This window comes from Pristis pectinata, chromosome 9 (genome assembly GCF_009764475.1).
Source record: "Pristis pectinata isolate sPriPec2 chromosome 9, sPriPec2.1.pri, whole genome shotgun sequence".
Classification (NCBI taxonomy): Eukaryota; Metazoa; Chordata; class Chondrichthyes; order Rhinopristiformes; family Pristidae; genus Pristis; species Pristis pectinata.
The window spans coordinates 49,000,866-49,026,787 of NC_067413.1; positions in this window are offsets into that span (position 1 = coordinate 49,000,866).

The window sequence follows — 25,922 nt, forward strand, 5'->3', positions numbered from 1 at the left end:
AAGAGGTTACATGAAAGTAGTGGGAGAAAGGTATTGCTCTGTGAGCTGGCATAGACTTGATGGGCCAAATGGCCTTCCTCTATGTCATAGGAGATATGAAAAAAATGTTAAAGGTGGTGTAGAAACATTGAAGACTGCACACATATATTGGAAAGCTGCAGAAAAACTTGAGGAGATGTTAATAAAAGCTTATGGAATCAATGTCAATATGTTTGTGGCATTGAATACAAATGCAAGTAGGTTATGCTGGATATTTGCAAGTTCACTGTTTAGGGTTCAGACAGAATACTGCATCCATCTCTGGGCACCAAATCTTAGAAAGAATGTCATGACTTGAGAGAGGACATGGAAGAGATTTGTTAGAATAAGACCAGGGGCATATAACTTTAGGGAGTATCTGGAAAAGCTGGGATTGCACTCCACTGAGTTGAGGAAATTAAAAAGCCATTTAATAAAGATGCTTAAAATCATAACTGTATTTTATAACATAAGTCAATGTCAAATGCATAAGTCAATTGACATAAGGTTTGCTAACCAGAGGGCACAGATTTAAAGTGAACATGAAGAAACTTTTATTTTAAACACAGCAACTTGTTGTGATTTATTTGCCCTTACAGTTTAGAGTATTGCATTTGCTAGTCACAGTGTGGTCTCCTCTACAGTGAAGAAACCAAACACAGATTGTGTGACCAAAATTTTCAGAGTATCTCTGTTCAGTCTGAAGATATGACTCTGAACTTCCTATTGCCTGCCACTTTAATTCCCCATCCCATTCTGACCCATGCATCTGTGGTCTCCTATATTGTTATGATGAAGTCCAATGCAAACTTAAGGAATAACATTTCATCTTCTCTCTGGGCTTGTTGCTGCCTTCTGAACTCAATCTCAAATTTTCTGACATCTGTCAGAACTGGCCAATTCTGTTGTAAATCTTCTATCTGTGACATTGGCTCAATTCTTGTCTCTCCATTAGTAAAGCCTGACCCGCTGTTCACAACATGTTATGCTATTTTTTCTGTATTATCGTCTCTATCTGTCCCCATCCAACCAATTGACCAGGGGAACTCTATAACTTATCTCCATGGAAACCCTGGGCTCACACTATTACAGCTATTCCTTTTGTCCTATCCTTCCCTCCCTCCACCTTTCCTGCAACTTAAAACTAAGCTGTTTTTCCTCCCTTTCCCAGTTCTGCTGAGAGGTCTTTGACCTGAAACATTAACCGTTTTCCTTTCTGCGGAGCCTGCCTGACTTAATGAATGTTTTCTGGTTTTTTTTATTGTTGTGACCTGGAATGCAGGAACTGAAAGTGTGATGGGAGCATATCAAAGGGTAACTTTCAAAATGAAACTGAATAAATTCTTAAAAGAACAGAAAATTACAGGGCTGTAGAGGAGGAGGTGTGCGGTGCTAACCAGACAGCTGAACTAAAGAGTCTCACAGGCACAATGGTCTTCCTCTGCACTACATCAGTTTATGATTGTTCACAAGGAGAAACTAATTCTGTTGATGGGGAGCCCTCTGAAGAGGCCATAGTAAATCAGCAGTGATGCACTTCTTCAAATATGGAGTGCGGGAAATCTGGAATTCTTCCCTTGAAATGAAGAGGCTAGATCAATTGAAAGTTGGTATTAAAGGTTACAAAATGAAAACAGATAAATGGAATTAAATACAGATCACTCATGACCTCACTAAATGACCCTGCAACTTTTTGTCCCTTTAAGGATTTCCCTCCAACTTCCCAATTAACTTAAAACCTTTCTACTCAAGAGTTGTGGGATGGCAGAGAAGGACTGCAGATGCCAAGATTAATTTTTCATACTGACTGTCTTACTTATCTGTTCATTTATATTATTTGGATTGAAGAATAATATATTGCTGAATCACAAATTGAGTACTATTTTACAATCACCCTGAGTTGCCCACACCTTCATCTGGATAACCATCAGATCACAAATATGTTCCCTGTACTATATTTATATTGTGACTTCTGGTGGTATAGAGTCACTTTCTTCATACAGTTACATAATTTACACCTTCCTCTCTTGGATGCCAGAAAGTCATTACATTTATATTTTACACTAACATAATGTCAACAGAAGCTTCTGGTAATCTCTGTTCTTTTTTCACAAACAAAGTCTTGTTTCTCATTTTGTCATTCAAAATCTCTTTGTTTGTTCTTGTTCTCTTCATCCTTCTCACACAATTTTCTGTACTTTTAAACTGTTGCAGTATTTCTGTACTTTGTGGTATTGGTATTGGTATTGCTATTGGTATTGGTTTATTATTGTCGCTTGTACCGAGGTACATGGAATATCATGCAGAAGCTGGATTCTGGTGAAAACCAGCCCCCCCACCCCCGCCCCCCCCCCCAATATATAGTAAGGGACCCACTCATTGAGAATGTTCTTGGCCACTAGAACATGAGCAAGTGTAAGTCTTATGTCTAGACTTTTCTTCTATGAGCCAGAGAAGTACAGACTCAAGAGCAAATAGTTGTTTCTTTGACTGAAAAAAAAGATTATGCAATACTACAAAGATATGTACTGTGGGATCAAAATATAAACATTTTCTGGTGATTTGTTATAAAGTACAAGCAAAGCCAGCTGATGGTACCAAATTAAGGAAGCTGTGGGAACAGAGGCAACAGTCGGGTTTTGATGGGTTTGAGGAGGACGCAGCAATGTGGTGCATTCAGTAAATGTAAATAGTGTGAAAAATGTAGAGAATGGAACTATAAACCAATAGAATTGAAAAGCAGGAAAATCACAAGCACAAAGAAGAATTTACCAATGGATAATGCCATGAAAAGATGAAGTGGGATCTTGTTCCGAAATTCCAGGAGGGAAGCAGGAAAGTTCTCTTTGAGAGTTATGTGAACAGCTGAAAACCCTTCTTCAGATTTTTACCAGACTCTGACCTGATTGTTTTAGCAGACTGACCTGAGATAAGGATAAAAACCGTTGCTGTGGAACCCCAAATTTTTGATGGTTTTGGGCTACCAACTAGTTCATGAATGATACCTGGCATAAGACCTGTGGAGTGGTGGGGCAACCACAGTTCCATCTCCTGTGGATCCTTGAGTAGACTCATGGTCTCTTTGGTATCACAACAACATCACATGCCATAAGGTTATTGGTGAATTATGGCATATGTGTTCAACAAAGTAAATCAAACAATTTATATTCATTCATTGACTGTATCTGGGTTTCTCTGAGTAGTACATAATTCCTAGTTGACCTGAGCAAATGGTGGTGGAGGGGGGAGGGGGCTGAGGTAGTTGCTGTGGGGGTTGCTTTCAGAGGTTAGTCCAATTGTCAACTACAATTGTCTGTCCAGAGTCACATATTGTCAGCGTGACAAATTCCCTTCCCTGAAGGTCATGATAACCAGGATGGATATTTTGTAATGTAATTTTTTTTGTTTTCCCCATTATTGATGCCAGCCTTTAAAAATAATCCAGGTTAATAAAACTGAAGGAATTTAAATACCCCATTTGGCTTTGTGAGATTTGAACTCACATCCCTAAGTCTTAGTGCAGATTCTCTGGGTTATTAGTCACATTGAAATTTTTATTTGTAAATAGAAAACTTAGTTGAAGCCTGAATCTGAATAAAGAGGGTCAGCAAACACAAAGTGAAGCAAGAGTGGTGAATGGAGCTTTTTATTCCTCTTGTGTTTGACGCTGAGAGAATGTTTTCATTTTGGATAATAAGGAAATCAAGGCATATGGAGTTAGTACAAGAATGTGGTACTGAAGTAAAATATCAGCATTGATCTGATGGAAAGATCTAGTAGGGACAAAGGGTCAAATGGCCCTTTTCTGCACCTTTATCTTCTGTTCTTTTGGCCTTAAGTTACAGTTTAAACCAAGAGCTACAAGGTGCATCCTGACATTGTCAAAGATTTGTACATTGTATTTCTTATTTTGTCTAGTGCAGAGAGAGTATGTTAAATAATAACATTGACAGTAAAATCTCTGGACTTCAGGTGCCCCAGACAAGTCTTTCACCTTGGTGATTTTATCTGTTTAGATATTCAAAGCCTGCCTTCTTTTCATCTGTTCAATCTATTCAGCTTTTTTATGTCCAATTTAAGATTTTACTACACTCCCTGAACAGTTGTCCAATCTGAAGTTTACTACCTCATTTGAAACAGAGGATTCACTGTCTGGATTTCTATTCAATAGAAATGCTTCCTGCACAGCCTGTGTACACTTAAACACAACTAGAATAAATAAATGTGTTCTGAGCAAAAAGGGAAATCACTAAAAGAGATGATCTCTCTTCAGTATTGTACCTTTGTACAGAAAATCAATTCATTAAAATTTTTGGTGCACAATATTTAATTTAATCAATCAACATAAAGTATTAGTTCAATCCTCACAAGGAAGGCAGAATACCACACAGCCATGTAATTTATTGGTTTAGTGAAATACATTGCCTGCTCAATCAATAATGGGGACTTTTTGTGTCTCTCTGCCATTTTGCTATCAGAAAAGACCTCAGGAAGAAAATCGGAACCGGCATTTGAATGCGAACCTCGCTACTGCTTTAAATAAATGTGATGTTATCAAACAAAACAGAAGTAACAGCCAAGAGATGGGCAGTATATATACAAAGTAAGGACAGTGGAAATATTGAGGAAACAATTGAGAATCATTTAAACTAAATGGTGGGCTGGGAGAAATTCACATCATCAGCAAGATTGGTTGGAGCTGTGCCAATAGACTAGAGCTTTACCAGGTGCAAATTCAATCAATGAGCAGTCACTACCAATAAAAAAGAATGAGCCCAGTCTATAATAGGGTGTAAAGGTTTGAATGATGGTACTATTAGGAATAAAACACCCAAATTTGACTGCTGCTACAGCAAAACACTAAGTGTAAGAGGAATATCAGATAATCCGGGAGGATGATGTTCATCGTGTAAAACCATGGACTGGTTAGGTAAGATAAGCAAAGGATGTAATATAGTGGTGAGGTACCTGAAAGGTGATAAGAGGTGATTCAATGGCTTGTTTGAGGGTCAAAAATAAGAAACTAGATTTTACAGCACCATTTTTTGTATGATGCAGATCTAATTTCAGTGAAAACTGAAGTAACATTTTAAATTGGGAACCATGCAATTTGAGGGTCCACCCAACATATGGAATACCCTGACATGTGAAGTAGTGTTCAGTGACATGCAATACATGTCTACACCTCACTGCCTTAAGTTTCAGAGATGCATTTGTAACCTGTGCCATTTATGGTCTGCTTATGCAAAAGTAGTTTTCCCAGCAGCTGTGAAGACCGCTTCAGTGTACTTCACTGTGCGCAGGCTGGGAAACTGACTCAGGTAGGCTAATACTTCCCCAATGCTCTGTCACTCTCTCCTCCCAGTGATCCCGTCTGCACCCAGCCATGTGAACCCTGCCTCATCTACTCCCCACCATATGACCTCTATGTTTGACATCTGATCACATCCCCCTCCCTCCACTCCCATTCTCCTGAATCCTAAACCCATTCTCCAACCACCAGTTACACGGACTAACCACTGAAAGCACCCCAACTACTAATCCTGCTCCTCAACCACTGAACTTTCCTGTCTTCTCCCAGCTTTGCAGAAAGGTGTGTTGCAGGCCAGCAGCTCAACATTCATAGAGTGGGAGAGTCATACAACATGGAAACCTCCCTCAGCATCAAACCTGGTCTTCACCAACTTCCAGGATGACAGTGAGTAGGAAAGAAAGATGTTGGTCTAGAAATTGGATTATCTGGTGTTATTTTAGCATGCAAATTGCACAGAAATTGGCTTAGCACAGAGTTTACCACACCAGCGATCATCTTAGGAAAAGTCATGGCCATTGCAGAAGTAGGCAGGGGACTTTTGAGCACTGGTCTATCAGCGCACATAATGTTTTTCCAGTGTCAGACACGCACCCAAGGATATCACTCTTCCCACAATGTTCATTGTCACATTTCCAACTTGGATTGCATCCTAGGGCTTTAAATTATGATGGTCAGAGAACAGTTTCAATACACCTGGCAGTAAATTGCACTGTTTTTTTTATTTTTACTATTATTTACATGGACACTCTGGCAACATTGAGAGTCCTGACTGGGCAGTTTCAGAGGTCACTGCAGGCTGTTCAAACATTTTCACATGTTCACAGAGTGCACTACAAGCAGTGAATGTTTCCTCAAGCACTTAGCTGTTGATGTACTCATTCAAAGGGCGCCTCAATGGTGACCCTGATTGTAGCACTCCATTAGTAACCTGTCTAAGTGAGGCTCAACAGTATTTGCAGCAATGCCAGAAGCTGCCACATCACTTATCTCTGCTCACAGAGAGGCATTGGCAGTGTTGGTGTCTTCAGAATTAATTGTGTGGGTTTCCTCTGGGTGCATGGTTTCCTACTACAACCCATAGGTAAGTGGGTTGGTAAGTTAATTGGCCATTTTGAATTGTCCCTAGTCTGCAGATGTGGTAGAATCTGGGGGGCGGTGGGTGTTGGTGGGGGGGTGGGAGCTGATGGGAACATGAGGAGAATAGGATTAGTGTAAAATGGTACTTGATGGTCAATAGAGACTTGGTGGGCTGAAGGGTCCGTTTCCATGTTTTATGACCCTACCACTCTATGAAAGCCAAGCTGCTGACCTGCAACAGATCTTTGTTCCAGTAGAACTGTGAGCTGCTAAGGGATAATGTCCCTGTTTCCACTGAGAAGCAAGAATCTGCTCACAAGTGGCATTGCTTTGCTCGCCAAAGACATCAATCTTCCCCTATGTGATATATCGCTGTTCCTGGACAGCTTTAAGCTGCCGCTATGTGGCAGGGGAAAGACTTTCTAACTTTCAAGGGGAAGACTGCATAAAAGCAGGAAGATTTTGTGTTGCCTCCATCTGTGCCTCTGAACAGCTGTCACCTGAACAGAGAGCCACAGTGTGATGAGAATGTCACATCGCTCGCAAAGAAGTGCATATGGCCTTCAGAGCAGAAGTTATGGTCTCCTGGATCCTGACATCCTCCTGAGAGAGAATGGAAATTTTGTTTTATTTCAGAAATAAACATTATTCATAAAAAATATTAACAAGAAATACAAAACAGTACATGCCTTTCTTTACATTTATAGTTTGTCAACACTATACATTTGTAGTGTCATTCTATGTACAATGCATCAATGGCACTCATGTGGCCTCTTTGAACAAAACACCCTTCAAATATTTGCAGGGCTCTAATACCGGACCCAGCCCTTCAGAGTTTAATGGTGGCAGGACCTAAGACTGCATTCCTTCCCCACAAAGCCTTTTCATTGGCTGCACTGAGTTTCAATGAGTCCCTTAGCACGTAGTCCTGCATCCTGGAATGTGCCAGCTGGCAGTATCTACCAAGGACAGCTATTGTACTGGAAGACCAACACATTTTGGGCGGGATGAAGTACATCTTTCAGTGGGTTGATGATTTTTCAGCTACACTTGATATTTGTCTCGTATGCATCCCTGGGAACAGCACATAGATCAGAGAATTCTCTGTTATACAACTGTAGGTGCAAACCTCAACAAGGATCCTTGCAACTTCTTCTTTGTAAACACACAGTCCACAGAAAAGGTAGGCAATCATCTTGTCCTCATGGTGGCTGTCTCAAGGGCAGTGCGCCATGGGAGTGAGATTCTGACTGTGCAGGAAGAAGCTGGTGAGGAGGGCCCCTCTCATTGCCAGTCAAGCAAGTTCTTGGTACTTGTTGGTGAGTTCCGATGATATGGCATTCTGCCAAATGGTTTTGACAGTCTGCTCAGGGAACTAAAGGTGGACATTCAACATTCCTTATCATCTCCTGTCTTTGATCAGGTCAGCCTGAAAACACACTCACAATCTAGGACTACATCCACACCAATCACGTGATGGCAGAGCCCTAATTACGGTCCCTATCCAAGCCCCCAGGCACATTACAGATGCGTAGCCTCTACCCAGCTTCTGTCCCACTGCCCCACCCTTGGGGAAGCTCCTTATACCTAGACTGCAGCTTATGAGTACCTGGTGCATCACCCTGTGACATGCATCCTTGCTAACCTAATTTGCTGATTGTGGACCCACTGAGGTAGTATTACAGGATGTCAGGCACAATGATGCACTGTGGTCATCATCATCATCCCCATCCTCCTACCTCTCACCATCCTCTATACCCTCCACTTCTGGATGATGGGGAAAGATGTGCCCTAGTGTGATAACTTGTAATGATAAAAGTGAAAATATTTGCACTTTATGGTGATGCAGCAGCGTAGTTAGAAAAGTGGATGTTGACTGTTGGGGGATGTAGATCACAAGGAAATATTGTCAGGGAGAATACCAGGCAGATTGTGTTTCATGTCTGATCTTGTGGTGGTCTGGGGGCTCAGTGTCCATCAGGAGGATGGTCTTCTCTATCTGGGAAGGCACTGTGCTTATGAGGGCCCCTCCCATTCGGAAGGAATATTTCCTTGTCCTTGCTGTCTTTTCCAAAACAAGGAGATGAATAATATTGGGTAACTTTTCCATTATCATTCCTTCACATGGTTAGAGGAGGGGTTAGAATATCTATGGTGGGTTGAGGGTGGGGATAGTGTAGGAGAGGGTGGACTGTGTGGTTGGTAACAACTTGTGCTTATCCACGTGTTTGTGTTGTTCATGAGAAAGAGGGAGAGACCATGCAGGAGCAGTATTTAAATGGCTACAGAGTGCACCTTCACAAATCTCATAACTTCAAGAAATGTGTCAGAATTGCTCCATTTTTCATGAATTCACATTGCAGGCAGCACCCCCTGCTAGGTTTTTCTCATGGCTGCTCTGTTGGGGTCTCCATTCCTTCATTCCATTCACAGGACAACTCTCCTGGCCTGCGTCTCCTACACTGAGTCTTCGGTATTACATTGCGTCAATCCACCAGCTCTTTCCCTTTCCCTTCAGTCTCTATGCCCTCCATAACAACTATTATGTGTTCTGGGCTCTGTCAACGTTGAACTTTACCTATGTTTATACAGGATGCTTTACACAGTCCCAAAATTCACAAACTACTTTGTAATTGGTTGACTTTTAGAGAAATAATTGACAGATTAACTCTCCAGAACAATGACATTGTCGCTTGCATGCACAAAAATAGAACTATAAATTATTTTATAATCATGTGTTCCACCAATGGAATTTGCTTCTTCCTGAAAGTGCAATATGTTCTTTTATCTATGTTCAAGGAAGGAGACAGGCTACATGGAAATGATCAATGACTTATATTTATATAGCTCCATGATATTATAAGATGGACAAAAATCATAGATATTTACAGTATGATGGGCAATTCAGCCCTTTATATCCATGGTTGTGAAACTGAACCAATCTCATTTTCCAGTTCCTCATTCACAGTACATCAAGTCCTCGTCCATGAGTATTTTAAATGTAACATCAGCTTCTGCCTCAACTGCCATGCCAGGAAGAGTTTCCGTTCGATGCCATTCTTTGAGAAAAGAATATTATGCAAACTTTACACAAACAGTAATTAAAGAGGTAACTGTAATTTACCATGAATGAGATTTGCATAATTTGAAATCTCACTGATTTGATCAGAACCTATCGATGTTAAGCTCAGGTTTGTAATGTTGAAGGTACGTGCATGGAAAAACCACCTCAGCTGCGGGTGTTTCACAGCAATGTTTGCCCATTTTAATTAATTTCTGAAAATTGGCTTTATTGAAGTCTATCGACTGATGGCTGGCAACTTATACATGACCCCTCTCTGTAAATTTAGTTTTAAGTGTGGCTGAGCAATTATACCCAACAAACTCACTGCAATGGAAAACAATAGTCCATCATCAAATTTCCCATCACTGCAGCAATCAAGGGAGTATTATTAATCTGTTCAGAAAATGCTCAGTGACTGAGGACGGGACTTCAGACTACAGATCCCCAAATATTTTAGTAGGCAATTTAGCCTCTTCTTGATCCTAAATCATTAACCCCTGTGACCCCCAGTTTGTGACTCCAAAGCCAAAGGAAACATTCTCCTAGCATCCACCATGTCAAAGCCTGACTGGTTGCAGCATGGTCCAGTATGGCAATTCAAATGTGTAGAGCCATAAGAAGCTGCAGAGAGTAGTGGATTCTGCCCAATACCTCAGAGCACATCCCTCCCAACCATCAGTTGTATCTACAGGAAGCACTACTTCAAAAAGGCAATATCCATGATCAAAGATCCCCACCATCTGGGCCATGCCATCTTTTCATAGCCACCATCAGGCAGGAGGTACAGAATGCTGAAGTCCCACACCATCAGGTTCAAGAGTAGCTACTTCCCTTCAACCATTCAGTTCTTGAACCAACTGGCACAACCCTAATCACTACAGTTTAACAATACTATGATCATTTTGATCACTTTGCACTAAAATGGACTTTGTTTTGTTTTGTTCTAATTGGATTCCTTCTTGTAAAAGTTGTGTAAAATTTATGTTTATGTTTTTCTTATGAATGCTGCTTATATGATGCTATGTGCCTGTGGTGCTGCTGAAAGAAAGTTTTTCATTGTAGCTGTGCATACATGTACTTGTGTATATGGCAATAGACTCAACTTTGACTTTGAAAAGTTTTACATGTTTTAATGAAGTGACCTCTCGTTCCTCTAAATTCCATAATGCACCCAAATAGGGTTACCTTACTCCATTGCTGTAAGTTTGCCATTCACTTAATCTGTTAGTATCACTGTGTTCACTCCAAGTGTCTGCTTCAAAGCTTACTTTCCTACCTAGTTTTGTATCATCAGCAGATTTGGCTGCACATCACATCACAAGGTCCCAGCTTTGAAGTCATGATATAAATTGCAAATTGATTCTTTGCATTACCTTATAAATTACAGTCTGTAAATATGAATGACAGATTTGGTTTAACTTTGTTTTCTGTCCAGCAACATCCTCCATCTATGCACTTTAACCTCTTGGATGGCACCTTGCATCATGCTTTTGGAAGTCCAAATATGCCACACCCACTGGTTCTCCCTTATCTATTCTGCTAGAACAAAAACTACAACAGAACAAAACCTACAACAAAAACTCAAGCAAATTTAAGAAACATTGTGTAAAGTCATATGGTTTTCTAAGTGTCTTGTTACCATGTTCATTACAGATTCTAGCATTTCTCCATTATGGACATGCAATTAACTTATGAGTCCTTGTTTTTCCTTCCTTAAGGAATTTTGGGTTGGATATGCTATCTTCCAGTTCTTGGGAATCTTCTAAAATCCATGTAATTTTAGATCATTGAAACCTATGCATCTATTATTTCTGTAGCCTTTTCTTCATGAACATAGATTAGCTGGCCCAGGAGATTTACCCCATTAACATGTTCATCACTATTTCCTCATTAATCCTATAAATTCCTTATACTTACCAGACCCTTGGGCCACCACTCTCCTGAACGTCTTTTGTGCCTTCTATTGTGAAAGCAACTATAAATTGTAAAGCCTCTTCCATTTTCTCATTTGCAAATATAATTTCTCCTGTCTTAAGTATGCTAATGCCTACGTGAAATTTGTTGATCTGGTCTTTTTTACACAGCTGTGAAAACTTTTTCTATGCCTCTTGCTAGTTGACCCCCATTGCTCAGATAATAATTCAGAGATTATTCCTCATTCCTAATACTGCTCTTGTTGGTTCCTAGATGAACAATGCAGTCTGAATCCTCCATAGCATTCGAAGTACATAGGAGGATAAGTGTAAATCACCCAATGACCACTTTCACTGGCTCCTACACCAGATCTACAGTGGGTGATCTTCCAACCTAATTTTCTATGCAGAGCTAGATTAAATTGGCATCATGTGGAGGCTATGGAGAGGGTGCAGAAGAAATTTACCATGATGCTGCCTGCATTAAAGGGTATGTGGTGTAAGGAGAGGTTGGACAAACTAGGGTTGTTTTCTTTGGAGCAGTGGAAATTGAGGGGAGACTTGACAGAAATTTATAAAATTATGAGAGGCAAAGACAGAGTAGATAGCTGGTACCTTTATACCAAGGTTAAAATATCTAATGCTAGAGGGCATGCATTTAAGGTGAGAGGAGGAAATTTCAAAGGAGATGTGGAGGACAGGTATCTTTTATTTACACAGAGAGTGGTGGATGCCTGGAATACACTGCCAGGGGTGGTGCTGGATGTAGATACGATAGAGGTGTTAAGAGGTTCTTAGATTAACACATAAATATGCACTGAGAGGAGAGATATGGACAAATGCGGACAGAGGGGATTAAGTGTGATTAGTTTAATTAGTTTGGCACAACATTGTGGGATAAAGGGCCTCTTCCTTTACTGTACTGTTCTATGTTCTATGTGTGGTAATGACTACATTATGCCATTCTCTCTGTGTAGTACTGGACCTAACCTCTTCAAGGAGCAACACACACAAAATGCTGGAGGAACTCAGCAGGTCAGGCAGCATCTATGCAGGGAAATAAACAGTCGACGTTTCCAGTTGAGACCCTTCATCAGGACTGGAAAGGAAGAGGGCAGAAACCAGAATAAAAATGTTGGGGGAAGGGGAGTGTATTATTATGTGTTATTATGTAGTTATAATAAAAAACTACAGGTCCCAGTAGGCAATGCAAGTGGTCACATGGGGGAACAGGAAGTGGCTGTGAAAGAGCAGGAAAGCAAGCCAGTCTGTTGTTGTTTTAATAAATGTTCAAATGTTAAACCCACACCAAGTTTGTCTCTTGATGAAGAACAAACATAACATGGTGCCAGAAGTTGGTGTGAGGTCTGAACAAGAGAGTAAATGAATACTGTGTGCAATTGAGAAAGAGACTCAGTGAGTACGAAAGAAAAGCTGTAAAAAGACAGAGAAAAAGCTGGCCGGCGTGGCAAAGGAGCACATTGTTCTTGAAGTTCAGCAGTCACCGGATTTGCCAAGAGAGATTCAGGTGAAAAGCCGAGAATTCCCGTTATGGATAAGCTAACTCCTCCCAAGCCTATGCAGTTTACTGGCAAGCTAACCGATAATTGGAAACACTTCAAACAGTGATTCAACATATATTTAGATGCTAGTGGAGCGGGAAGGAACGATGAAAAATTGAAAGCATCTACTTTTCTGCACGTGGTTGGTGAAGATACTTTGGACATCTATAACAGCTTTCAAATTGAAGAGACAGCTTTTGAGTTGGGCACCTTGATGGAAAAATTTGAGGAGTATTTTATCCCAAGTAAAAACATCACATTTGAGAGATATAATTTTTTTTCCTGTGACCAGAAAAAAGGGGTTAGCTTCGACCAATACTTAGCTGAGCTTCACACACTGAGTAAGTCTTGTGAATTTGGAGATTTGAGAAACTCACTAGTTAAAGACAGAATAGTTTGTGGAACTCCAGATAATGGACTCAGAGAAAGACTGTTGCGTGAAAAAGATTTGACCCTGGAAAAGGCGGTGAATATGTATAAGTCAGCAGAAACCACACGAGCACAAGTTAAGGAGCTGTACAGAACAGACACAACAGCACATGCTATGAAAACAGAGAAGCAGCTCCCAAGGCATTTCCAAAGGCAACAGCAAAGCAAAGAGGAAGGCTCAAACAGCAAATGCAGCAGATGTGGAGGTAAACACATTCCAAAGACATGTCCTGCTTATGTGAAGTCCTGCAATAGCTGTGGGAAGAAGAATCACTTTGCAAGGTGCTGCAAAGCTTGGGCTAACAAGATAAAGGTGCACACAATTGATGAGAAAATGGAAGGATTCTTTGTGGATTCTGTACAGACTGTGGCTGCTGGTAAAACAGAATGGATTGTTCCAGTAACTGTGAATGAGACAGTAATTCCATTCAAGCTTGACACTGGAGCTGAGGTGAATCTGTTATCCATGAATGTTTATAAGACTCTCACAGTAAAGAATAAGATTTACCCTGTGAAGTTAAAACTGACAGGCTACACTGGAGAGAAATTTCCAGTAAAAGGGGGCTGTATGGTGACCTTTAAGCACAAAGGGCAGCATTTAAATTCACAGCTACTGATTGTAGAAAAAAGAGTACAGCCAATATTAGGTCTGAGTGCATGTGAAAAGCCCAACCTAGTGAAAAGAGTTTCCGTAGTAGCATCACATACCAAAGATGACCACAGAACACTCATGGAAGAGTATGCAGATGTCTTTGAAGGGCTCAGATGCTTACCTGGTGTACATAAAATTCACATAGATGAGGCAGAGGCTCCTGTTGTCCATTCATGCAGGAAAGTTCCGTTTCAACTTAGAGATGAACTTAAACAAGAACTAGCACACATGGAACGAATGAATGTCATACAGAAAATTGAAGAACCAACAGACTGGGTGAGTTCACTGGTCATTGCGCAAAAGAAAAATGGTGCATTGCAGATATGTCTAGACCCAAGAGATCTCAATAAAGCCATCAAGAGAGACCATTTTAAATTGCCAACACAGGACGAGATCATGTCCCAGTTTTCAGGTGCCAAATGATTTAGCAAGCTCGACACATTGTCTGGGTTTTGGCAGATGAAGCTTAATGAGGCAAGTTCGAGACTGTGTACTTTTAACACACCACAGGGAAGATATCACTACCTTCAACTGCCATATGGGATCCTGTCCGCACCAGAAGTCCACCATAAAACCATCCACATGATTTTTGAGGGCATACCTGGTGTCCAGACCATGATGGATGACATCATCATCGGGGGTCCACCAAGGAGGAACACAATACTCGACTGAGACAAGTACTTGACGTGACAAGGAATGTCAATTTGAAATTAAATAAAGGGAAATGTGAGTTTAGTGTTAAGACACTGATCTTCATAGCAGATGTCATATCAGAAGAGGGAGTGAAGCCTGACCCAAAAAAGACATCAGCCATTGAAAAAATGGAGAGGCCCCAAAGCAAAGAGGAGGTGCAACTTTTCTTAGGGATGGTGACTTACCTGGCTAAGTTCATCCCTCGACTGTCAACAGTGTCAGCACCACTTAGATCATTCCTTGAGCAACAAAATGAATGGATTTGGTCTCATGAGCAAGAAGAGTGTTTCCAGACGTTGAAAAGGGTCCTAACTGAAGAGCCCGTGCTGAAGTTTTATGATCTGGAAAGGTGTATCAGGATATTAGCTGATGCGTCCCAGCACAGCCTTGGATCAGTACTACTGCAGCAGAATGATGGCAGATGGCAACCTATGGCCTATGCATCAAGGGCTTTAACAGGTGCAGAAGCCAACTATGCACAAATAGAGAAAGAACTTCTTGCCACTACATACGCATGTGAAAGGTTCCATCAGTACATCTATGGGCAAGCTATTGAATTGGAGACAGACCATAAATCATTGGTCTCAATTATGTCCAAACCACTGAATGATTGTCCCATGAGGATACAGCGCATGTTGATAAGGCTGCAGAAATATGATGTGAAGATGATCTACACACTGGGAAAATATATGTTTGCTGCTGATGCTCTGTCTCAAGCAGTTGACAAGACAGAAAAGAGTGAACAACAGATTAATGCAGATATACAGGCCTATGTTGACATGATTGTTACTTCTCTTCCAGTACCTCCGGATAGAACAGAGCAGATTAGGAAAGCAGCAGAGGCAGATGAAACAATGAAAGTACTCAAGGATATAATCCGGAAAGGATGGCCAGCAGCAAAGGATGACTGTCCAACATGTATTCGGGATTATTGGGCATGCAGAGCTGAACTGTCAGTAGTGAAAGATATGGTTTTCAAAGGGAACAGGTTTGTGATTCCAGTGTCAATACACAAGGAGATGCTGCAGAAGATACACGAAGGGCATCTTGGGGAGGAAAAATGTAAACGTAGAGCATGTGAAGTGATGTACTGGCCAAGAATGAACCAAGACATCAGCCGGACTACTGCTTCATATAAAATATGCCTTACCTACAGACCAAAGCAGCAAGCAGAACCAATTACACCACACCCTGTACCAGACAGGCCATATTTCAGAGTTGGAGTGGATTTGTTTGACTGTAATGGCAAGAGCCATATTATGGTAACGGACTACTTTTCCAATTACCCAGAGGTTGCAACACTGCAATCAACTTCCAGCAAAGCAGTTATCACGTTCCTGAAAGCTGTGTTTGAGAAGCATTGGAGTTCCATGTGAGGTAGAATCAGATAATGGTCCACAATTTTCGAGCTGTGAATTTGAATCCTTTGCCAATGTTTGGGGGTTTCGACATATAACCTCAAGCCCACATCACCCAAAATGTAATGGCCCAGCAGAGAATTCAGTTAAGGTGGTGAAGGGCCTCATGAAGGAAGCGCAAGATGGATGAGAGGATTTCCACAGAAATCTAATGATTTACAGAAGTGCGCCACTGCAGAACGGCCTTTCACCAGCCCAAATGCTGATAGGTCGACTCATATGCACTAACCTTCCAATACATGAACCTGTTGACACCTGAAGGAGCACACAAGGTCGAAAAGGCTAAAGAGGAAGGGAAAGAAAAACAGAAACAGAATCATGACAAGACAGCGAAAAGCCTACCAGTCCTGAAGTCTGGGGATCAAGTGTGAATCCAAGATCATGATTCTGGCACGTGGTCCATGCAAGGAATTGTGCAAGAGGAAGTAAATCCACATTCATACCAGATCCAGATGGAGAAAGGGACACCTCTGAGGAGGAACCACGTGGATCTACGACCACAAGCTCCAACCCATGGCTGTGACCCGCCCCCTGTCAGTACACCAAAGGGGCCAGCATATGGAGAAAATGAACATGTGGACCAGAGTTCCCAGGAAAACACCAATGCAGCAAATGAAAGCAACACACCTGCGAAAACAAGTACCAGACCAAAAAGGTCAATGTAAACAACCTCAAGAGACTGATTGAAAGCTGCTGAGTGGACAAGGGTTCTTGGCAGGTTTATAAGGACAAAGTATTGTGTTTGTTTTTCTTTAAAGGGGTAAGATATGTTATTATGTGTTATTATGCAGTTATAATAAAGAACTACAGTTCCCAGTAGGCAATGCAAGGGGTCACATGGGGAACAGGAGGTGGCTGTGAAAGAGCAGGAAAGCAAGCCAGTCTGTTGTTGTTGTTTTAATAAATGTTCAGATGTTAAACCCACACCAAGTTTGTCTCTTGATGAAGAACAAACACAAAAGGGAGGAGCAAAGCCGGGCAGGTGAGAGGTGAGTCCAGCTGAGAGGGGGAAGGTAGGTGGGTGGGGTAGGGGCAATGAAAAGGAATGATGTGAGAAGCTGGGAGGTGATAGGTAGAAGAGGAAAAGGGCTGAAGAAGAAGGAATCTGATAGGAGAGGACAGTAGACCATGGAATAAATGGATTGAAGTGGGGAACCAGAGGGACGTGATGGGCAAGTCATGAGGGAGGGGAGGGGAAAGAGAAAGGGTGAGGGGGTCATAGGAATAAGGGAAAACAAAGGAGGGGGGGGGGAACAGAGGGAAGTGTTTACCAGAAGTTAGAGAAATCAATGTTTATGCATTTGCTTTATGATCAGCAGTAGCCAAAATTGTTACATGGAGATGCTCTGCCAACATCATTTCAGATTATTGCCATTCACCTACAGTGGGCTAGAAGCTGTGAAGACACAGAGCAAAGTGGCAGAGGGATGAAGCCACAATGGAAATGAGCACCAGGAACTGGATTCATTACAGGAAAACTTAATGCCCTCATATGCATGCTCAAGCTTTGGAGTACTTAATTTCCTTTCCCAAATGCAATACTAGCCTCACATACTGATTAGATAAGATAAGATATTCATTTATTAGTCACATGTACATCGTAACACAATGCAATACCCCCCTATCATTCACTTAATAACAATTATTATGAGGCAAGATTCAGATTTAATATCCAGCATACACTCACACACTTTCAACTAGTCCAAACCTCACTCACTGTCAGTTATTCATTTGTGGCAGGCACAGGCAGGATAAAATGGCACAGAGTCACCAGTAACATCATTAGAGATCAAATGTACCTCTGTGCTAACTGGCCAAGGTCTCACTGTTGCCAGTGCTTTCATTGCAGTCATTATTTCAAAGCAGACACTGAAAACATAGAAGATGGTGGATTGTTTATGATCAATCCCTCTTGAACGTTTCAACTCTTTTTCACCCCACAAACCCTTCTGATTTACAAGATCACGATTCTCTCTCTTTCCCAGCCCTGACAAAAAATCTTTGATCTGAAAACTTAACAGTTCCTCTTTCCACAAATTCTTCCTAGCATGCTGAGTATATTCATCATCTTTTGTTTTTATTTCAGATTTCTAGCACAAAGGCATATAGCACAGAAACAGATCCTACAGCCCACCTTGTCTATGTCGACCATGAAGTATCTATCTATACTAATTACATTTACTAACACTTCGTCCATAGCCTACTATGGATGTTAGGGATAACTTTGTCCCAGTGAGGCAGAGAAAGAATGGCAGGGTGAAGGAACCATGGCTGACAAGAGAGGTGGAACATCTGGTTAGGAGGAAGAAGGCAGCATACATAAGGTTTAGGCAGCAAGGATCAGATAGGTATCTTGAGGAATATAGGGTAGCAAGGAAGGAACTTAAGAAGGGGCTAGGGAGAGCAAGAAGGAGACATGAAAAGGCCTTGGTGAGTAGGGTTAAGGAAAACCCCAAGGCATTTTTCAGTTATGTGAAGTGCAGAAGGATGACGGGAGTAAAGGTAGGGACAAAGGTGGGAAGATGTGCCTGGAAGCTGTGTAAGTGGGTGAGGTCCACAATGAATACTTCTCTTCAGTATTCACCAAGGAGAGGGGCCTTGATGATGCTGAAGATAGTGTTGGTAAGGTTAATATTCCAGACCATGTTGATATCAAGAGAGAGGATGTGTTGGAGCTGTTAGAAAATATTAGGACAGTTAAGTTCCCAGGACCTGACGGAATATTCCTCAGGCTGCTCCGCGAGGTGAGGGAAGAGATTACTGAGCCTTTGGCTAGGATCTTTGAGTTCTCGTTGTCCATGGGAATGGTACCGGAAGATTGGAGGGTGGTAAATGTTGTCCCCTTATTCAAAAAAAGGTAGTAGGGATAGTCCAGGGAATTATAGACCAGTGAGCCTTATGTCTGTGGTGGGCAAGCTGTTGGAAAGAATTCTTAAAGATAGGATCTATGGGCAGTTAGAGAATCATGGTCTGATCAGGGACAGCCAGCATGGCTTTGTGACGGGCAGATCATGTCTCACAAGCCTGATAGTGTTCTTTGAGGAGGTGACCAGACAGATTGATGAGGGTAGTGCAGTAGATGTGGTCCACATGGATTTTAGTAAGGCATTTGACAAGGTTCCACACGGTAGGCTTCTTCAGAAGGTCAGAGATCATGGGATCCAGGGAGGATTGGCCGTGTGGATTCAGAATTGGCTTGCCTGTAGAAAGCAGAGGGTTGTGGTGGAGGGAGTGCATTCAGATTGGAGGGCTGTGACTAGCGGGGTCCCACGAGGATCTGTTCTGGGACCTCTGCTTCTCATGATCTTTATTAATGACTTGGATGAGGGGGTAGAAGGGTGGGTTGGCAAGTTGGCAGATGACACAAAGGTTGGTGGTGTTGTGGATAGTGTAGTAGCTTGTCGAAGATTACAGAGCTGGGCTGAGAAGTGGCAGATGGAGTTCAATCTGGAGAAGAGTGAGGTGGTACACTCTGGAAGTACAAACTCCAAGGCAGTGTACAAAGTTAATGGCAGGATTCTGGGTAGTGTGGAGGAGCAGAGGGATCTGGGGGTCCATATCCACAGATCCCTGAAAGTTGCCTCACAGGTGGATAGGGTAGTTAAGAAAGCTTATGGGATGTTAGCATTCGTAAGTCGTGGGATCGAGTTTAAGAGCCACAAGGTAATGATGCAGCTCTGTAAAACTCTGGTTAGACCACACTTAGAGTACTGTGTCCAGTTCTGGTCGCCTCATTATAAGAAGGATGTGGAAGCATTAGAAAGAGTACAGAGGAGATTTACCAGGATGCTGCCTGGTTTAGAGAGTATGGATGATGAGGATAGACTAAGGGAGCTAGGGCTTTACTCTTTGGAGAGAAGGAGGATGAGAGGAGACATGATAGAAAGTCCAAAATATCTAGAGGAATAGGTAGAGTGGACAGCCAGCGCCTCTTTCCCAGGGCACCAATGCTCAACACAAGAGGGCATGCCTTTAAAGTAATGGGTGGGAAGTTCAAGGGAGATATCAGAGGGAGGTTTTTTACCCAGAGAGTGGTTGGGGCATGGAATGCGCTGCCTGGGGCAGTGGTGGAGGCAGGTACATTGGTCAAATTCAAGAGATTACTGGATCAGCATATGGAGGAATTTAAAATAAAGGGATATGAGGGAGGAAGGGGTTAGATAGTCTTAGGCGAGGTTTAAAGGTCGGCACTACATTGTGGGCCGAAGGGCCTGTATTGTTCTATGTTCTATGTATGCCTTAGTGATTCAAGTGCTTGTCCAGTTGTTTCATTATTGTTGTGATAGTACATTCCCCCACCCCCATCTTCTCAGGCCATGTGTTCCAGATTGCAACCACCCTCCGGGTGAAAACCATATTTCCTCAGTTCTCCTCTAAACCTCTTACTATGTCCCCTGGACTTAGATACCTCTGTCATGGGGAAAATTGTCTTACCATCTTACCTATCTATGCCTCTCATAATTTTATAAACCTCATTCAGGTCCCTCTTTAGCTTCCTCAGCTCCAAGGAAAATAAACCCAATCTATCAGGTGACTCCTTCCCAGGATTGAAACACTCCATCCCAGGCAACATCCTGGTGAATCTCCTCTGCACCTTCCTCAGTGCAATTACATCCTTCCTATCATACATTTCCCATATCATGCAGCCTGTCCCAACAGCAATAAATAGGAGGAAGAGGGTTTTCTTCCAAATGTCAACAGTAAGAAGCATGAGGTAACACAATAAGATGCATGGTGCATTGGGTGGCTTGCTGGAAAACCTGAATGTAACATCAATGAGCACAGCACCAACACTTGTATAAGACTTTGAGCCCAACCTTTCCAACAAGAGGTTGGTGGCAGCTAATCATCCTCTCCTTAATGCCCTTCCTGTTGGGCTGTTGGTCCAGGTCGCCACTGTTTATTGTAAGAGAGTGCATTGACCCCAGGCAATGTAGTCATTCTCATGGACATCTGCAGCTCCCTCAGAAGCCTTCCAACAGCCCTGCAAGATCCTGGGCAAAGGATAGACAAAAAGGGTTAAGGCACTAAGAAGACACAAGGGTGATCAGTTGATGTTCTTGGGGTTGAATTTTATAGTTCCATCCATGGAGAAAAATGTGGTTAATTAGTAAGGAAAACAGGTGACAATATTGGTATTGGTATTGGTATTGGTTTATTATTGTCACTTGTACCAAGGTACAGTGAAAAACTTGTCTTGCATACTGATCGTACAGGTCAATTCATTACACAGTGCAGTTACATTGAGTTAGTACAGAGTCCATTGATATAGTACAGGTAAAAACAGTAACAGTACAGAGTAAAGTGTCACAGCTACAGAGAAAGTGCAGTGCAATAAGATGCAAGGTCACAACAAGGTAGATCGTGAGGTCATAGGTTATAGTCCATCTCATTGTATAAGGGAACCATTCAATAGTCTTATCACAGTGGGGTAGAAGCTGTCCTTAAGTCTTGTGGTACGAGCCCTCAGACTCCTGTATCTTCTACCCGATGGAAGAGGAGAGAAGAGAGAATGTCCCGGGTGGGTAGGGTCTTTGATTATGCTGGCTGCTTCACTAAAATAACGAGAGGTAAAGACAGAGTCCAAGGAGGGGAGGCTGTTGTCCGTGCTGTGCTGGGCTGTGCCCACAACTCTCTGCAGTTTCTTGTGGTCTTGGGCAGAGCAGTTGCCGTACCAAGCGGTGATACATCCAGATAGGATGGTGCATCGGTAAAAGTTGGTGAGAGTCAAAAGGGACAAACCAAATTTCTTTAGCCTCCTGAGGAAGTAGAGGCGCTGGTGAGCTTTCTTGGCCGTGGCATCTACATGATTTGACCAGGACAGGCTGTTGGTGATGTTCACTCCCAGGAACTTGAAGCTCTCAACCCTCTCAACCTCAGCACCATTGATGTCAACAGGTGCAAGTACACTGCCCCCTTTCCTGAAGTCAATGACCAGTTCTTTTGTCTTTGAACAAAGGAACAAACATGGTATGGAACAGATGGAAAGTGAAATGAGATATAATGTTTTCACAGCAAATGTTATGAAACTGCAAAGGAAATGGCTGACCACCCCAGCCTGGTTGGATTGAAATGTGCAATGCCATTTATGAGATCTTTTCCAGGACCAGAGCTTCAGCATGGAAGGATTCTGTGCAAAGGAATTCCAGGGCACTTTGGCCTTTACCATTATTGGTCAGATAGTCTGGCCCTGTTCTGTGGATCTGCCACATGTTAGATACTTGCATTATTTCCTCAGCACGACAATGTAAGTTATCACAGAAACAATCTCTTTAAAAATGGGCTCTTGGAATTTGTGCTGCAATTTGGAGACTTTTTTGTCTGCTGGAGCACTGGAAGAAACGACACTGAGGGACATGGCTTCTCGATCATATATCTGGACATCATCACAAGCTCATCTCCCTTGCCATTGACTTCATCCTGTCCTTGGCTGGGGTCTGAGGATCAATGAGAGTATTCTCAAGTTTGTTTCCCATGCTTCAAGGAAGCCTGTCTGATATTAATGTCAGTTTTAGAGCTGCGTACACCTTTTAAATAACTTTTTCCTTCAAAGTGAAAGGGAATTGATTACAGCCATTAACTTCTTGCCGATAACATAATACTCTCATCAACAATGCCTGAGGTAGTTCAGGCAGCAGGGTTGTATGATAAAGCACCTAAATGAATTTTGAAGACGCAAGAGATTCTGCAGATGCTGGAATCTGGAGGAACATATACAAAATGCTGGAGGAACCCAGCAGATCAGGCAGCATCTATAGAGAGAAATAAACAGTCACTGTTTTGGGTCAACACCCTTCACCAGGACTGGAAAGGAAAAGGGCAGAAGCCGGAATAAGAAGGTGGGGGAAGGGGGAGGAGTACATGCAGGCAGCTGATAGTGAGTTCAGGTGATAGGTGAGTCCAGGTGAGAGGGGGGAAGTAGGAGGGCAGGGGAGGGGAGAGAAGTAAGAAGCTGAGAGGTGATAGGTAGAAGAGGCAAAAGGCTGAAGAAGAAGGAATCCGGTAGGAGAGGGCAGTGGACCATGGAATAAAGGGAAGGAGGTGGGGAATAGACCAGCAGGTCATGAGGGTGAGGGAAGGGTTGGGCAGGTCAAGAGGGTGGGGGAAGGGGAAAGAGAAGCGGGAAGGGGGTCACAGGAATGAGGGAAGACAAAGGAGAAATAAAGGGAGGGGGAGAAGAAGGGAGAGGGTATCGGAAGTTAGAGAAATCGATGTTGAGGCTGTCAGGTTGGAGACTACCAAGGCAAAATATGAAGATTCTTGCTTTTCTTTATATAAAACAAATTTGAACTAATTAAAGGCTGGAGCCAGGACCCAACAAAACAATGTATTGGCCTTTAAATTTAAAGGTGTTGGATAAACTTCTGTTGATGTTACCTGCCTGGAGCTTCTTTAGCACTTGGGAGAATGTACAAATAGGCTGTATATGGGAGGGGCAAAAGCCGGAGAGAGAGTGCAGGGGACAGGGGAAGCTATTCAGGTCAAGGTCAAATGGGGGTATTGCTTGTCATGTTTGTGGTTTGGATTATAATGGTGAGGGACAATGACAAGTGGTTAGGGAACCCGAGATGAAACTGTTTCAAGAGGTTAAAGTGGACCAACCCAATGGTAATTATTAATTGGTTTATTATTGTCGAGGTAGTACAAATGCTTCAAGTACAAGTGGTTGGACCAGGACAAGCTATTAGTGATGTTTACACCTAGTGCCGTGGGGTAGACAGAGTCTCTTTATCTACACCAAAACACATAATGTTATGAAGACCTGCTAATGTTGCAGCTACCCTGGTCAAACCACACTTGGAGTACTGTGCTCAGTTCTGGTTGCCTCACTACAGGAAGTATGTGGAAGCCATAGAGAGGGTGCAGAGGAGATTTGCAAAGATGTTGCCTGGATTAGGGAGCATGCCTTATGAAAACAGGTTGAGTGAACTCAGCCTTTTCTCCTTGGAGCGATGGAAGATGAGAGGTGACCTGATAGAGGTGTATAAGATGATAAGAGGCATTGATCGTGTGGATAGTCAGAGGTTTCTTCCCAGGGCTGAAATGCTTGCCACAAGGGCACACAGGTTTAAGGTGCTGGGGAGTAGGTACAGAGGAGATGTCAGGGGTAAGTCTTTTGAGTGCGTGGAATGGTCTGCCGGCAACGGTGGTGGAGGCAGATACAATAGGGTCTTTTAAGAGACTTTTGGATAGGTACATGGAGCTTAGAAAAATTGAGGGCTATGGGTAAGCCTAGTAATTTCTAAGGTAGCGACATGTTTGGCACAACTTTTTGGGCCAAAGGGCCTGTATGTGCTGTAGGTTTTCTATGTTTCTATGTTACATAAGTGGTCCTTGCTATCTACATTGCATGGGTTGCACAACAGAAAGTTGGTGAGAGGGTGAGCCTTGGATGCAGAGAAGATCCTGGTCAATTTAGACAGTTGGGGGAGTGGACAAATACATGGCAGATGCAGGATAATGTGGATAAATATGAAGTCATTCACTGTGATTGCAATAACAGGAAGGCAGATTATCTGGAAGATGACAGATTGGGAAAGGAGGAAGTGCGACCAGACCTGGGTGTTCTGAAGCACCAGTCACTGAAGGTGAGCATGCAGGTGCAGCAGGTGATTAAGAAGGCAAATGGTACTCTGATCTTCAGAGTGAAAGTATTCAAGTATAGGAGGAGGGTTGTCCTGCTGCAATTAGATAGGGAGTTGCATAAACCACATCTTGAGTACTGTACCTCTTTATCTAAGGAGGGAGTTCAACAAAGGTTCACAATTCCTGGGATGCCAGGACTGACTGATGAAGAGAGATTGGATCAGTTAGGTTTATGTTTATTTGAGTTTAGAAGAATGAGGGGAATCTCAGACAAGACTACAACATTGGAACAGGACAAAACAATTTAGATGCTGCAAGGATTTTCCTACTATCAGCAAAGAGCAAGAGTCACAGTCTAAGGATAAGGAGATAAGCCATTTAAGACAGAGATGAGGAGAAATTTCTTCTCCCAGAGAGTGATGAGCCTGTGGAGTTCTCAACAACAGAAAACAGTTGAAGCCAAATCATTAAATATATTTCAGAAAGAGTTAGATTCTCCACCCATATCTCCACAATGGCTATTAGATCAATGTATTTTATTTTTGTCTGATGCGATTAATTCATCTATTTTGCAATGAAAGCTTATTGCAGGCAGATATTGTACTGTCAGTTTTAACCTTTTATTCTGTTTTTTTTTCCTATTGACTGGGCTCCATTCAGCCCACTGCACACATTTAATTCCCACCACTTTTCCAATGAGTAAATCGATGTGCTAAACTCATAATACTAAGTTTATCCACTAAGTAGGATGGCCTGAGGTGGAGGCATCACTTCAATGGTCATCAGGCAGGGCAGATTGTGCCTTGTGACCCAACCAAGCCTCAGCCTGTGGATCCTGGAGGCCTCAGCCCCTAGAATATCCAGATGACCTTCAGATAGTTTGCTGATGTCGCAAGACTTTGAACTAAGTTTAAGGTGCTCTAAGCAAAGATTTAAAATATTTAAAATTAATTTAAATAATTTAGAACAATGATTAAAATATTTATTAATAGTAAATTCACTTAAAATATTTTAAAGCAATAGAACTTAATTTAAAAACAGAAGGATAAGGTACAATATAAAAAAAAACAAACCACTTCCTGCTTTTTCTACCATAATCAATGATCTTTTGGTTGGCATAAGAGCTCTGTGCTCAGCCCCTGGGCTCAATGGAGAGTCCAATGGGAAAGCAGGAGGTCAGATATGCTGGCATCTAG